Source organism: Camelus bactrianus, chromosome 8 (assembly GCF_048773025.1).
Source record: "Camelus bactrianus isolate YW-2024 breed Bactrian camel chromosome 8, ASM4877302v1, whole genome shotgun sequence".
NCBI classification, from domain to species: Eukaryota; Metazoa; Chordata; class Mammalia; order Artiodactyla; family Camelidae; genus Camelus; species Camelus bactrianus.
The window spans coordinates 51,166,712-51,181,127 of NC_133546.1; the positions used below are offsets into that span (position 1 = coordinate 51,166,712).

The window sequence follows — 14,416 nt, forward strand, 5'->3', positions numbered from 1 at the left end:
AATGATATATTGAATCTCTATTAACTGGTTTCTAGCTAATATTTGGACTTAGGAGCAGTTGGTAGATATATTTGATGAGTTTCGTTACCACCACAAGCGTTTGTTGACTACACTTTTGTAGCCATCTTTTGATGAAATTGAACAAACAGTATTTTTTTGTTAAAGCAGTACATAAAATTTTGTGTCCCAAGGTAGTCTGATACAGCTATTTGTGCACTTGCTCAAAGTGCAAAAAAAGGAGTTGAATATTTAAACTTAATGAACCATTGCAAACTTTTACTGTCTTTTCTGTAGCTAGTATTGTTATCAATCTTTTGATGCCATAGCATATTTAAGTGGGAAGGGATAGGAAGAAAGAAACTATGTTTCTATAGTTAATATTGTAAAATATGTTTCTGTTTTTAAGAGAAGAGTCTAATAGGCTCAGATCTTCTCACTTTTTCTTGATTTTATGAATGAGGAGTTGGGAAATACAGCTGTAACTATATTATGGCAAATAAAATGGACATTTCCAAACTGTTCAGCACTCATCAAATTAGTGGCTGCTCCTGATATATAGTCAGAGACTTGTTAAGTCTTGTGACGGGTGTAAGCTGTTACTCTACCTGCATGCTAGCTTGCCATAGGCTAACTTCATTGTATACTGTGCATGTGCACGCGCGCGCGCGCGCGCGCACACACACACACACACACACAAGCAGAAATAAGAGACACCAGGATAGGGAGCAGACCTTACATTTATTCACAGAGCATGGTGTTGGTTGCCCCTCTCTAGGTTCGCAGAGTAACATGGTAAGAACCAGTTACCTCTGCACACGCGGGTTGCACAGTAGGAGTCAAGCTCCAAAATTATGAAACTTGAAACTTACATAGTTGTTGCTGGTACATCCTTCCCTTTGGTGGGGAAAGTGGGGGTATTGAGAGAGGAGTGGGAGAGGAAATGGGAGAGAGAAGAAAAGGAAGAGGAGAGGAGACAAAGAAGGAGACCAACTGACCTGCCCAAAGACCTTCTCTTTCACTCTGGAATGTGAGCAGATCCTCTCCTGAGGAAGGAGGAGGAGGCCTGTACTCCGGAATATAAGCAGATGTCTCCTTGAGTGATAAGAAAAGAGTCTCGAGGCTTTATCACCTATAGAATGGGAGGAAATGGCTCTAGGGGAGTGGAGACATCTCAGCCACTAGAGCATTTCATTTCCACCGCTCAGAAGGCCCTGACCATGTATAATCCCCAAGAACTTCTGAGAGGATTCTTTTCCAACAAGACCTAGAGGTATCTTGAAAGGACATACACTCTCCTAAACCATCCCAGTAGGATAGTAGTCTGCTGCGCTGTCTGAGTTGTAAAAAATTTTCTACCCTTACCTAGTACTCTCTTCAGTAGTTCTTATGTCCTGTTCTCCATGGACTTCAATCTCAATTTTTTTTGGTATTTGGTTTTCTCTGTCTTGGAACTGTTTTTTTGAAATGATATGGAGAAAGGCCAAATAAATTAAAATGGCTTAATGGATGGTAAATTGCAATGTAGTTCTTCTTTTAAGTGTGGTATAACTATCCTAACTTGGGTTTATAGATAAATTGAGGGTTTTTTTTTTTTTTCTTGTTTTCCTTTCTCATACTTTATTTTCCCCATCAGTGAAAAGGGTCAGTTGAAGAGTACAATACAGATTTGTGGAGTTTTTCATTTTGTAAACACAAATGAGAGCAGCCTAAAAACATGGAGACAGTTAAGAGCCAATCTAAGAGAAATTACAACTTTGTGATTTTCCCTTTATAGCAGTACAGTTTTAACTAGTCTAGCTAGTAAATTTTATTGAGAGTATATTGGCTTAGTGGGACTTCTTCTCAAGTAAATTTAGAAAAAGCATATTCTTTTAGGGAGAATCTATTCAAATGTGTTACTTGAGAATATTAAATGCACAGTTGGATGTTTAGGAATTATAAGTAGTGATTATTGTCCAAGAAAATAAGTGAAAAATACTGATAGAAATCTTAAAAATACATTTTTATGTTGTTATTTTACTGAAATTAGATTCAGTCCAGAACATCTTATAATGTTGAATAATAATAGGCCTTCAAGTCCAGTGGCATCTGTAGAAATGAAATTGTTAGCTCACTAATGAATTTTATTTGCATAGTAATAGACTAGCTGGTCTTGCTTAATTTACTCTACAGAATAGATGTTGCTATTTTGGGGCTGTCAATAACAAATGTCAATGCAACTTGGACTGTCTTGGGGGTCAGTAAAATATTTTTCTGTGTGTGATGCTGTTATGTATTGAAATATTATTTATTCTGGCTTATCAGTCTTTTTTTGGATTGACCTAGGTCCGCCAGTAAATTAAGGTGGTCTATGTTTGTACTATGGGGACTAACTAGGAGCAGTGTACTTTGGGTCAGATTGGCTCAGTCATATCTGAGAACATCTTTGACAAAGCATGAATTCACAGTGCTTGGATTTTTAGAACTTCATCTTTAAATTCCTTCATTATTAAATTAATCTTCACAAGTAGATTGACTTCAATATAATGTTCCTTGAAAGTTTCGCTTATGTGTGTGTCTATATGAACTTTTTTAAATCAGTAATGCTTATACTTTTTTAATATGTGTAATGTAGACTGAAATTTAAAATGGAAATAGAATTCTGGATTTATAAGCTTGTAAATTACTGAGAATGGCTCATAACTTTGGATCTGTTTCTGTAGTCTATTTGTCTTGTTAAGGTAAGAGCTGCAGTGGTTAGAGTGCCAAATATAGAAACTACTACACTTTCCTTGTAGCTTGGGGGTCATCAATCTCCAATTTTAGGTATCAAGCAGAATGAAGGTAGTTTTTAAGACTAAACTAAGGCAATACTGGTAATATTTAGCAAGTATTTACTGAATAGCCAGTGTGTGCCAGATACTGTGTTGAAGACACGAAACAGGAAGATACACTCTGCATTAGTGTTGCTTATAATCTGATGAGAGAAAGGTTAATCAGGTAATTACACATGAAATGTAAATGTACAGATTTCACAGTAAACTTTCACTTACTCATTTTAGCATCTTTTAGTGATTTTCTAACACCATTCTTCCTTTCATTCCATTGTATGTAAGGAGGAGCTTTTCCTTTCTCCCCACTTATTCCTGTGGACTTCAGATTCTTGTTTTATTCAAAGGGTCATAATCCATTATTATATTATTTACTCTGATGACTATATTAGCCCAAATTTGGCAGTTGGGAGCCTCTTCAAGCTGACTTCTTTGTCCTTTGGACATGCCCCTGTCCCAGAATTGGAATTAATCATTTCTAATTAATCATTTCTACAAGCAAACCTGGGGTAGAGAATAGTATTTAGAAACCAATGAAAGTATTTTATTTCTTAAATGAATATTTCCACTGGTTTCTTTCCCCAAAATATCCAGAAGAATGAAAGAGATTTGAGTTTTTAGAATTCTCAACCATTTTTAATAAAAAGGAAATACGGTTCTGAGCAGTTCCTTTCCACTAGAGGGGTGTTCTGTCACAGCGGGTATTTTCTGACTGCTCCAGCGTGCCCCGAAGTGCTGCAGCAAGTGCTGGCCTTCAGCTGGGGGAGGTGTGCTGTCTGGGGGGCAGAAACGAAATTTGGGTCTCTCAGGACCACTCACATAGCTTCAGCCTTTTTTCTAATATGGCGAGCTGCAAAAGAGTTTGGTGAAAAAAGAATTCCACAGCCAAAATAAGTTTTTAAACCACTGTCCTACAGCATTAGCTTTTCACAGTTTACATAAAGATTAGTAGTTTCTGTTCTTATGGTGATACTAAGTGGACTGATCTTTCACTTATGGAGTTATCAGCTTAGCTTTTCATGTAGAGGTGGGAATTGGTCTTCCGCTTCGTCGTGTATACATTGGACTAAGCAAACCTGTAGCTTTTCCCTCATGGGCCTCGAATACCAGGCACAATCCTAATTGGATATACTGGCTCAATGAGGTAGCTTAGAAGTTTTCAAATGTAGTGTCTTTTGTTCACCAGGCAGCTATGAATCTCCTCCATTGCTCAAGTCAAGGATGAAGTAATGGATTTGCATATATGATAAGACAAGCTTGTAGCTGAAAATGCTGTACCACCCCTGCGAGCTAGGGCTGAGCCAGAAAGCAGGAGGTACACCTTTCCACAGCCCCTTAATGCTTAAGAAAACATTCTTAATTATGTTAAAAAGTTTATAGCAAACATACATGCATTCAAAATACTTACCATTTTTAAATTATGTTTTAAAAACTCTACTTTTTTCTCTGTTTTTTGTGGTCTTAATGTTTTAGAGACCATACTGAAATATAACTGTCTTGCACTTCTAAGGATATTGTATGATGTCCGATATATGGTGAACTGATTGATGATATTTTTTATGGTGGGCTTAGCTAGAAATGTGATGATACGTATTTTTGCTGTCATGGTACATAAGGACACTAAGTCCTCTAAGGTTGCTCTTTTTTAATTATTGTGCATTTTGGTAACAAGTAACTTTTAGGGTTTAGAAGATGTAAAATATTATGGATTTCTTTTAACCAACTGTAACAATTAAAGCTCCCTACAACTGAAACATAGAAACGGATAAATATTAAAATGATTCCTTCAGAGAAATTGATGAAGAATGTATTTCACATTCAGGGTAATGCCCTAAATGTAATTCAGTAATGATAATCTGAATCTGTTTATCACTTTAAAAGCTTAGGTTTCTTGAGAAGTACTGCAGATTCTCAGCGTGAAGAGTCCAGAGGTGGCTCTGAACTGCCAAGTGTAGATCTAATTACACAGCTTGGAGCTGTGGAACCACTTCTCTCTACCCTACATTACTTTCCTTGGTTTATTTGCATAATTTAATGCATGAAGACTAGTCAGTGAATTATACAGTTTTCTAATATAGCTAAGACAAGATAAATTAACCCTGTTTGAGGTAGTTTGTGTATCTGATAGACCTTTAACCGGGTGTCTCTTTTTTTTTTTTTTAAAGGAGGTACTGGGAATTGAACCCAGGACCTCATGCATGTTAAGCACACACTCTACCACTGAGCTATACCCTCCCCCTACCTCAGTCTGTTTAAACTGAAAAATATTCTTTAGTAATGCAGTTGGTTGGCAGGAATATCTGATAATAAATGCTAGTTATTATACTCATGATTAATAAAATACAGAATTTTAAAATTTATTATTTTAGTCCTGTTTTTAATAGTAATAGTTTTATTGATATAATTTATAGTAGTGTTGCTGTACACCAGAAACTAACACAACATTGTAAATCAACTATACTTCAATTTAAAATAATACAGTAGTATCAAATTTTCTATTATAAAATATAAAAATGCTTTCTTTATTCATGTCTATCAGTAGAACATTATTTTGGTTAATGAATTTAAGTAATTTGATTCATTATAAATCTAAATAAGTACCTTTGGTTTAGGAAATACCTTTGACTTCAAAGTCGAGAATTTTTTTATAAGATGCTCTTAAAATAGCTCATTGTATAAGTTGTTTCTTTTTAAAATCCAAATTTTGAACTTTGCAATGGAATTAAAATATACAGTTGACCTTTGAACAACTTGGGGGTTAAGGGTGCTGACCTCCCCCTCCCCCCAATCATAAATACACCTATACCTTACAGTCGGCCCTTCGTGTACACAATTCCTTTACATGCTTGTTTCCTCTGGATCAGCGGGTCTGCGTGGGATTCAACTAGCTGTGGATCATATAGTCTTGTAACAGTATTTACTATTGAAGAAAGTCCACATGTAAGTGGACCTGCCCAGTTCAAACTTGTGTCGTTCAAGGGCCAACTGTACACTCATAGCTTTACAATAGTATCAAAAGACTAAGCAGTAGCAATTTTAGTTTATTAAATATCAGTGGAATGTTTGCTAATAAATGTAAATAAAACTATCCAGGAAAATTAATTATCTAGTTGAATAATTGGAAATTAGCTTCATACCCCATATTCTAATAAAAGGCATCAGTGAAAGTATTAACTCTTCTTATATCCTATTATGGTTTATAAACTTTTAAATTCATATCTTGGCTCAAAAATATGCTAAAAATAAATGTTTTTTGTCAAAGTTGACTGATTTATTTGTTTATTTATTATTTATTTATTTTTAATTGAGTTATAATCAGTTTACAATGTTATGTCAATTTCTGGTATACAAAGCTGACCATTTTTAACTTTGGGATTTCAGTAGTCATTTATTCAGTGCCCACTGATTGTGGGTGATAGCAGGGAGAGTGGTATGGGAGATGAAAAGAGACCTCAAAATTAGTAAGATGTAAACTTGCCCTCAGGCAACACCCAAAGAGGGAATGTAACTTGGTAGAAAGAACGTAGGCTTTGGAATATCAAATCTGAGGTTAATTCTCTGTTCTGCTCTTGAATGAGTAGCACGTTACAACTCTGAGCTTCAATTTTCTCCTCTGTAAAATACTAATAGAATTACCTCCCTAACTGTGTTGTTAATAGTAAGATGACTATGCCTGCACCTAGTACTGGGCCTAGCACATAGGATGCACTTAATACATCATATCTTTTATTACTAGTCCTAGTAATTATTAACAACAGTGGAGAGATCTGTGTACATCTCCAGATTACACAAGGCACAAGTATGAACAGAGTTTCTGTGGGAGTGATCATTTTCCCTGGAGAGATTGGAAAAGAATCATTAGTACTAGGCCTTAAAGGTTTGCAGAATTTCCACAGATGAAGTTGGCAGGAGAACTGAGTAAAGTAAAACATAGATAAATGCCTGAAACATACAAATACATGGTGGTTTTGAACAACAGGATGGATTTAGAGATGATACCCTGAGGCCAATAGGCCAATAATGAAGAAACTTGGAATATCATGGTCTTTAAATCAAGGAATTTGCTAACTTTGAGAGAAGACCCCAGTTAATTTTTAGATTATGCTTTCCTTTCTTCCTTTTTTTCCTTAGTTGTGCCTTCCTGTGGTTGTTCATGTAATGAATGGCAGCTTCTGTGTTCATCATGTTCCTAGACTCCAGTCGGGTACCACAGTAACTAGATATTAGCTCTGTAAGCACAGGGGCAAGTGCAGGCTGCGCTCACCCACTGCAATATCCCTAGTGCCTGTCATGTAATGTTGGATGATTGCAGACTCACAGAGGAGCTAAATCAAGCACAAAAATAGAAATAAATGGTAGTTAAGTGATAAATGCTTAAGAGAGGGCCATATGAATTCTTTGGATGCTCAAAAGAATAAAGTATCACTTGTACCTGGAATCATGAGGGAGATTTTTATTATTTTAATTTAACTATTATAGTGGCATCATCTCCACCCATGTAAGTATAAGGATTTCTTTTCTTGTCTTTTTTCTTTTCTTTCTTTTTTTTCTTTTCTTTTCTTTTCTTTTCTTTTCTTTTCTTTTCTTTTCTTTTCTTTTCTTTTCTTTCCTTCCTCTCTTTCTCTCTTTCTTAAATGAGTTTTATGAATTTGTACCAGTTCTTCAAGTAGTTCAGTGTCTACAAAGCTATATTTTTAAATGTTTAAATCAAAGTTTCTTTTATACGATCTGTTTCGGTTATACTAACTCTTTCTCAGGGATTCCTCCCTGAGTACTTTTTCGCTCATCTTCACTCTTCATTAAAAAAAAAAAAAAAAAAAAGCCCCCTTTTTTCTTTTAATAAGCCCATCGTTTTAAAATTGTCCTGTCCATTGTTCTATCAATTTACAATTCCAAAATCATCTTTAGGGTTTTTTTCTGTTTTATCTACCATTTTCTCTTACACTTCCTTGAGTCATATTTTCTTTATCATCATGTAATGTATATTCCTTTACAAAAATTCATGATTTTTCCATGATGATGGCATTTCTCTTTAATTGCTCAGTTTAAAATCTTCCTCTAACATAAAAATACTTTTTCAAGTATCGGTTTTAGTGGTATCTTTTTTTTTCTGAGTCTTGAATGAATTTTTTCTTAGTATAGATTTTATACTGAGGTTGTGTTTTGCCTTTCCAGCTATCATTGCTCCTCTTTCGGCATGTCCATTTCTGCCAAAAGCCTGTATTCACCAAATCCATGTGCATTTGCTCTCTTCTCTGTACCTTTGGCTTCTGTATACCCTCCCTTGAAATGCTATTTATTTTCTTCTGTTAGATCACGTCTCTCTTTTCTTTTAAAGCATTTCCAGGTAAACTAAAACAAGATAAACTTGTCACTTAGATCAAAAGTACCACCACTCTTCTAAGTTCATTTTAAAATACGTTTTTACTTTGACACCATAAATCCTTTAGCAATAAAATAATCATATCAAATATACTAGTACAATGGTACATTATAAATGTACCATTACAACTTCATTATCATTACTGATCATTTCTCCTCTTCAATATAACTTATATATTTAGTTATGAAACTATTTTGTTTCATTGGGTAAGACAAGAAATACATGATATACAGAGAAAACATTATATTTTTATCCCCCATCCCATTTTCATTTGTGAGGTAACTAATTTGGTTGGTGTCCATCCATATCTCTCTATTTTTAAACACACACATACTATATATGTATACACACACTCAGGATAATACTATGGAAATTGATTTTCAACTTGATTTTTTGTGTGTAGCATTATATTGTGGATATCTTTGCAGATATCTTTCAGATCTGCTTGTGTGTGCATGCGTGCCGGAGCAAAATCCAACTCTGTACCCACCATTGGATTTCCAAAGCCACACAGTGTTACTGCAGTTCAGCACCTTTTCACATGTTTATGACTATTTTCACTTTCTTGCCTATAAATTTCCCCAAAGTCATAGAGAAAAATCCTGACAGATCTAAAGAAAAATGAACTATTTCTGTACTAAATAAGATACCATATCAGAGTCAAAAGATGAAGCATAGACTAGAACAAAATATTTGCAATATAAAGACAAAACATACTATCTTCTGTATTGTAACAACACTTACAAATTGAGAAGAAAAAAAATGCCCAATAATAAAACAGACAATATCCACAATAGGGACATAGTTCAGTGGTTATATTACTTTGACTCAGAATTTCACTTCCATGAAAATATTCACAAACGGGAGAAATGTCTTGTGTACAGAATTATTTATTACAGCATAGCTTTAAATAAGAAAGGATTGTAAACAGCATAAATGTCTATTAAACAAGGACCAGTTAAATAAATTACGGTATTTCTAAGTAATGCAAATGAAAGAATTAAGGAAGAAATTGTGTATTGATAGAAAAAGATCTTCAGATGACCTGTCTAGCTGGTCAGTACTGGCAGGCCTAAACTAAGAACTGACTCACAGCAATCAGAATGATTTAAAACTGCATTTACCTGATATCACAGACAGGGTATCATAACCACAGCAATAAAAGTCTGTTTTGTTGTCTACATGCCCCGTGATATATAAGTCTGAATTATACCTATAGTGGTACTACCCATTCAAACCATAGACCTTAAAAAATTATTTACTGTTTTCTCAGTTCTCCCAAAGTTAGTACTTACCAGAACCATTCTAAATGCACAGACAGGTTTTTTTGGCTTTTGTTTTGGTTTGGTTTTGGGGTGTTTTGTTTTTGGTTTTTGGTTTTTGGTTTTTTGTGGGTTTTTTTTACTTACAATGGATGCCATAACACTGGGCCTCAAATTTTAACTTACAACAGAATCTCCTGAAGGGCTTATTACTAAACCAGATTGCTGGGTCCCACCCTCAGAATTTTTGGATAAAATGTAGAGTGGGCTATTAATTTGTAGTTCTAACAAGTTCCTCGGGGATGCTGTTGCTCATGTTATGGGGACACTTTTTTTTAATTTAAGTGTAGTTGATTTACAGTGTTGTGTTAGTTTCAAGTGTACAGCAAAGTGATTCATTTATACATATATGAATATATATTCTTTTTCAGATTCTTTTCCATTATAGGTTATTACAAGATATATATACATATATGGGGACACACTTAGAATCACTATTTTTTTAGGTCCTTAGGGCTTAATTCTCCTGAAAATCCTGGGTTAAGAAAGTTGGGAAGAACTGAGAGCAAGACAAATAAATGGCTATGCTGGTTAGAGAGAAAACATAGTTAGTGGGACATAAACCTCCTCACCCTCCAGTCTTGTCCTTTAACCACTGCAGTAGGCAATGCCATATATTGTAGAGCATTATTCCTCAGCAACATTTCCTGTGGGACACCTAACTGCTATGCTGTTGTATCTTTTTCAGGTATTTCAATTCTTAGTTTTCCTTCTTAGTGGAAATTTCTAGGAAAGAGAATTTTATTCAAGATTTCACAATGAATCTTTGGCCTCCTCCCTCCTGTTTTAAAAATAACCTCAGACTAAAGTATTTCTATTAATTTTTTCATTCCCAGTTCATCTGGGAATAAAACAACATCTTACAAATGTTGTTAAAGAATAAGTGTTCTTTTCAACTATTTTGTTGGTGTTAGATACACACACACTTGCAGAAATGAGGAATAAATGTTTATATAGGTATCAATTTATAATAGTCATTTACTGATCTAACCATTTAGTCTTTTAGGTCAAGTTAATTTTATTAATGTTTATTACCCTTGTAATGGTATTAATACTCATCAGCTTTGTCTAAGGGTCTCCAAGCTCCTGTATAAAGAGTTTTAGCATCCCCTTGAACTTGTTAGAAATGCAAATTCTTGTCTTGCCTGAGGCCTACTTGATTAGAAAGGGGGGTAAAGGGAAGGATCAGCAGTTTGTGTTTTTAATAAGCTTGCCAGGTGATTTTGACTCATTCTACAATTTGAGGGCTGTTGTTTTACTGAATGTGGTGTTTCACTTGCACTATATTCTTCAGTAGTAACTATCTATGGGCTAGGGGAAGTAAGAATCAAAGAGATTAAATAGTTTGTTCTAAATCACACTGCTGTTTAACAATATTTCAAAATAGAAGTTTTGTCCTTTTTAAAGTAGTATGTCCTCTCCTTTGAATGTGCTGAAACAGTATCCATTACTTTAGCATTTTGGTTTTTTGAGTGATCATTATCTGAGCTTCTACTTTCCATTAATTTTAAAAAGCATCTCATTTGAAGGACACTTTTTGGCAACTCAGATATCAGCACCAGAACTCAGATTCACATACTGTCTTTCCTAGTCGAGGACTCATTCCATCGTACATTTTTAAACTAAAAAAAATTCGTGAAATATTTTTAATTGCAGTAACCTAACAGACCTCAAGTAAAAACAGAATCAGCTTTATAAAACACTTAAAATTTACTAACATTATATACTTGAATCTACTGTTCTAATCTTATTTTAATGACACATGCCCATTTAACTGCTGTTTTGTTACCAGCAGCGTTTCTAAGATTAATTTGGAGTTATTTCTGCCAAATGAAACAGTGCTGTCCTCTCTGTTAGTTATAATTTTCATATGAGTCTGTTTAAATTAATTAACCAAATTAACAAACCATAAAATCAAGTATGTTTATAGAGACCCAAAACCTTGTAATGGCTGCTATTGGAGCCTCTAGACAGAAAATTCTTAATAAGAAAAAGAGTTTATTTTACTGAACAAGACATGATGGATTCTTTAATAAAAAGAAATTGCTGCTTTAAGTTGTAACTAATATTTCTCTTGGCTGCAGTAGAAAATAATTTGCAAAATGGTAAGTTGACAAGTCAGACTGAAATAATTAATGAAGATTTAGGGTCATATTTTATTTTCCCGTATGTTCTCCATATCTGTTATTTTCAGAGGATTTACATAATGTGGCATTTGAATTATGGAGAACAGAAATTTGGTTGTATTATAAAACCCTAGCCCATCTGGAAAATTTTCTTGGGGCTATACTGGTTACATAAAATATCCTAATAATCCCTCATATTTCATATGTATAGGTAAATAAAGATGAGGTATTAGGGGGTCTTTGTAATGGTGGTTTTATTTATGTTTTATTTTAAACTTCTTTTGTCTTAGAAGAAGAAAGCTAAGTCGGTGGTAATCATTAACTAATTTCACTCAGTAGTAGTACAGTGGTGATCCCAATAGTTGTTAATTATTGAATTTTTAAACCCCACTGCTACATATTTTTACTCTCTTGGTTTTAGAGGAGGATCCAGAAATCTATTTTAACAAGCCCCCGCAGTGATTCTGATGAAGTGGTCCCTGGGCGTCAGAGTAAGAAATTTTGAAAGAGAACCTACTTCTTCAAGCTAACACACTAAAATTACCAAGGATAAATACTCTATATACTGCTGTAGCCTCCTCCATTCAGATTGCACCCTGCTTCTACAGCCAGGTGGCACGGATTCCTGGTGGGTTTTTTTTGCCATAATAGCAGTGTTCCAATTTGGTGCCTTGGAACATATTTATCATTGTATCCCTGGTGCTTTGTCCACTGCTTGGCACACAATAAGTATGTGTAATATCTTGGCATGGATGAAGGAAGGAGACCAGCTAGCTCCATGTTTAGCATTCCTGTGTTATCCACACTCCATCCATCTTCTAGGTCAGCTTCCTAAATTATGTCTGCAGTTTTATCTTCCTCCTTAAATTGTATGGAAGAAGGGACCATGTCTTATCCATTTTCATATCTTTCCTTTCAACAGTATTCTACAAATACATGGCCAGTGAATCTATATTAAGTAAAAATTATTTTGTGCTCATTTAATCCATCATGCACGATTCTCATCTCCATGAGGGCAGAGACCTTGTCTCTTTTTCATAGCAGTTTTCTCAGCATTTGGTAGTGACTGCATCCTCAGAAATGCTTGAATGAATGAATAAATTAATAAAATAATAAGTAACTTCATTTTAATTGAGATTTTTGTAAAATTTAATGTTAGGGATAAAGCTTTGTGTGTAATCAAATTTATATAAAAGAAAAAAATCTGCCTTACCCTTTAAAAGGAAACTCACAGTTGAAATATCAATACATTTTACAAAGGATGGTAGAATTTGACAGCTTCTGAATTGGTGAAGCTTCATTGGGGCATAGTTAACAGGATTTTCTATCTAACATAATATTAGACAGCTATGTCAATAATTATGACGATATCTTAATGAGCTTAAATGGCAGTCTTTTGACATCCTATGAGGTAAGGATAATTCCCCAGAAAGCTATAGAGCCTATAAAAATCAGATTTGAGTTTTCTTAAGTTGAAAATAAGGAAAACAAAAGAATTTTCTAAGTATCCATGAAACTTTCTGAAATAAATTTTATTATTGTACTCCTTAAAATATTCTTATGATCATGTTTCTTTTCAGAATGCATTAGTATCAGAGAGTAAGTTAGAGCTCTGATAAAGTGTGAAATCTCAAGCTTTATAGCCTCAAAGGCTGTGATTAACTTATGGTAAACATCTTCAGGTGACTTACAATGCTTGTTTTATTTTCTCCGTTTTGGGAGATTTTTATTGAGGAATGTCTGTTCTTCTTCAAATTATCTAGTCTCCTTTACTTTGAATACACCCTAAAAGAATATTGGTTATTTAAGTATTCCAGTTTCTTGAATGATTGTTATCAGAGGTTTTGCTCTACTGTGAGTTTTATCAGATCCCATATGTGAAACATTCCCCTTGACAAGTTACTATGGGTTGATTTTATGATGACTGTGAGTTAATTATAAGATTACTGTGGGTTAATGGCAAATGCTGGAGAGGCTGTGGAGAAAGGGGAACCCTCCTACACTTCTGGTGGGAATGCAGAGTTTGGTGCAGCCACTGTGGAAAACAGTATGGAGATTCCTCAAAAGACTAGGAATAGACTTACCATATGACCCAGGAATCCCACTCCTGGGCATATATCCAGAAGGAACCCTACTTCAGGATAACACCTGCACCCCAATGTTCATAGCAGCACTATTTACAATAGCCAAGACATGTAAACAGCCTAAATGTCCATCAATGGGTGACTGGATAAAGAAGATGTGGTATATTTATACAATGGAATACTATTCAGCCATAAAAACTGACAACATAACACCATTTGCAGCAACATAAATGCTCCTGGAGAATGTCATTCTAAGTGAAGTAAGCCAGAAAGAGAAAGACAAATACCATAATATGAGATCACTCATATGTGGAATCTAAAAAAAAAGAAAAAAAAAACACACAAACAAAGCATAAATACAAAACAGAAACAGACTCATAGACATAGAATACAAACTTGTGGTTGCCAAGGGGGCAGATGGTGGGAAAGGATAGACTGGAATTTCAAAAATGTAGAATAGATAAACAAGATTATACTGTAAAGCACAGGGAAATATACACAAGATCTTATGGTAGCTCACTGAGAGAAAAATGTGACAATGAATATATATATGTTCATGTATAACTAAAAACTTGTGCTCTACACTGGAATGTGATACAACATTGTAAAGTGATTATAAATCAATAAAAAATGTTTAAAAAAAAAAGATTACTGTAGGTTAATTACACAGCATGTGCTCTAGAGCTGTGTC

The 14,416-nt window shown here is 34.5% G+C and overlaps 1 protein-coding gene and 1 non-coding gene across 4 annotated transcripts in view; one reads left to right on the forward strand and one right to left on the reverse strand.

Annotated features, from left to right (window-relative positions):
- Positions 1 to 14,416, forward strand: part of ASCC3 (activating signal cointegrator 1 complex subunit 3) — a 301,513-nt gene that overhangs the window by 152,049 nt on the left and 135,048 nt on the right. The window lies entirely within an intron of this gene.
- On the reverse strand, positions 4,974 to 5,046 carry TRNAV-AAC (transfer RNA valine (anticodon AAC)). The gene has a single exon. It is a non-coding gene; the product is annotated as a tRNA-Val (tRNA).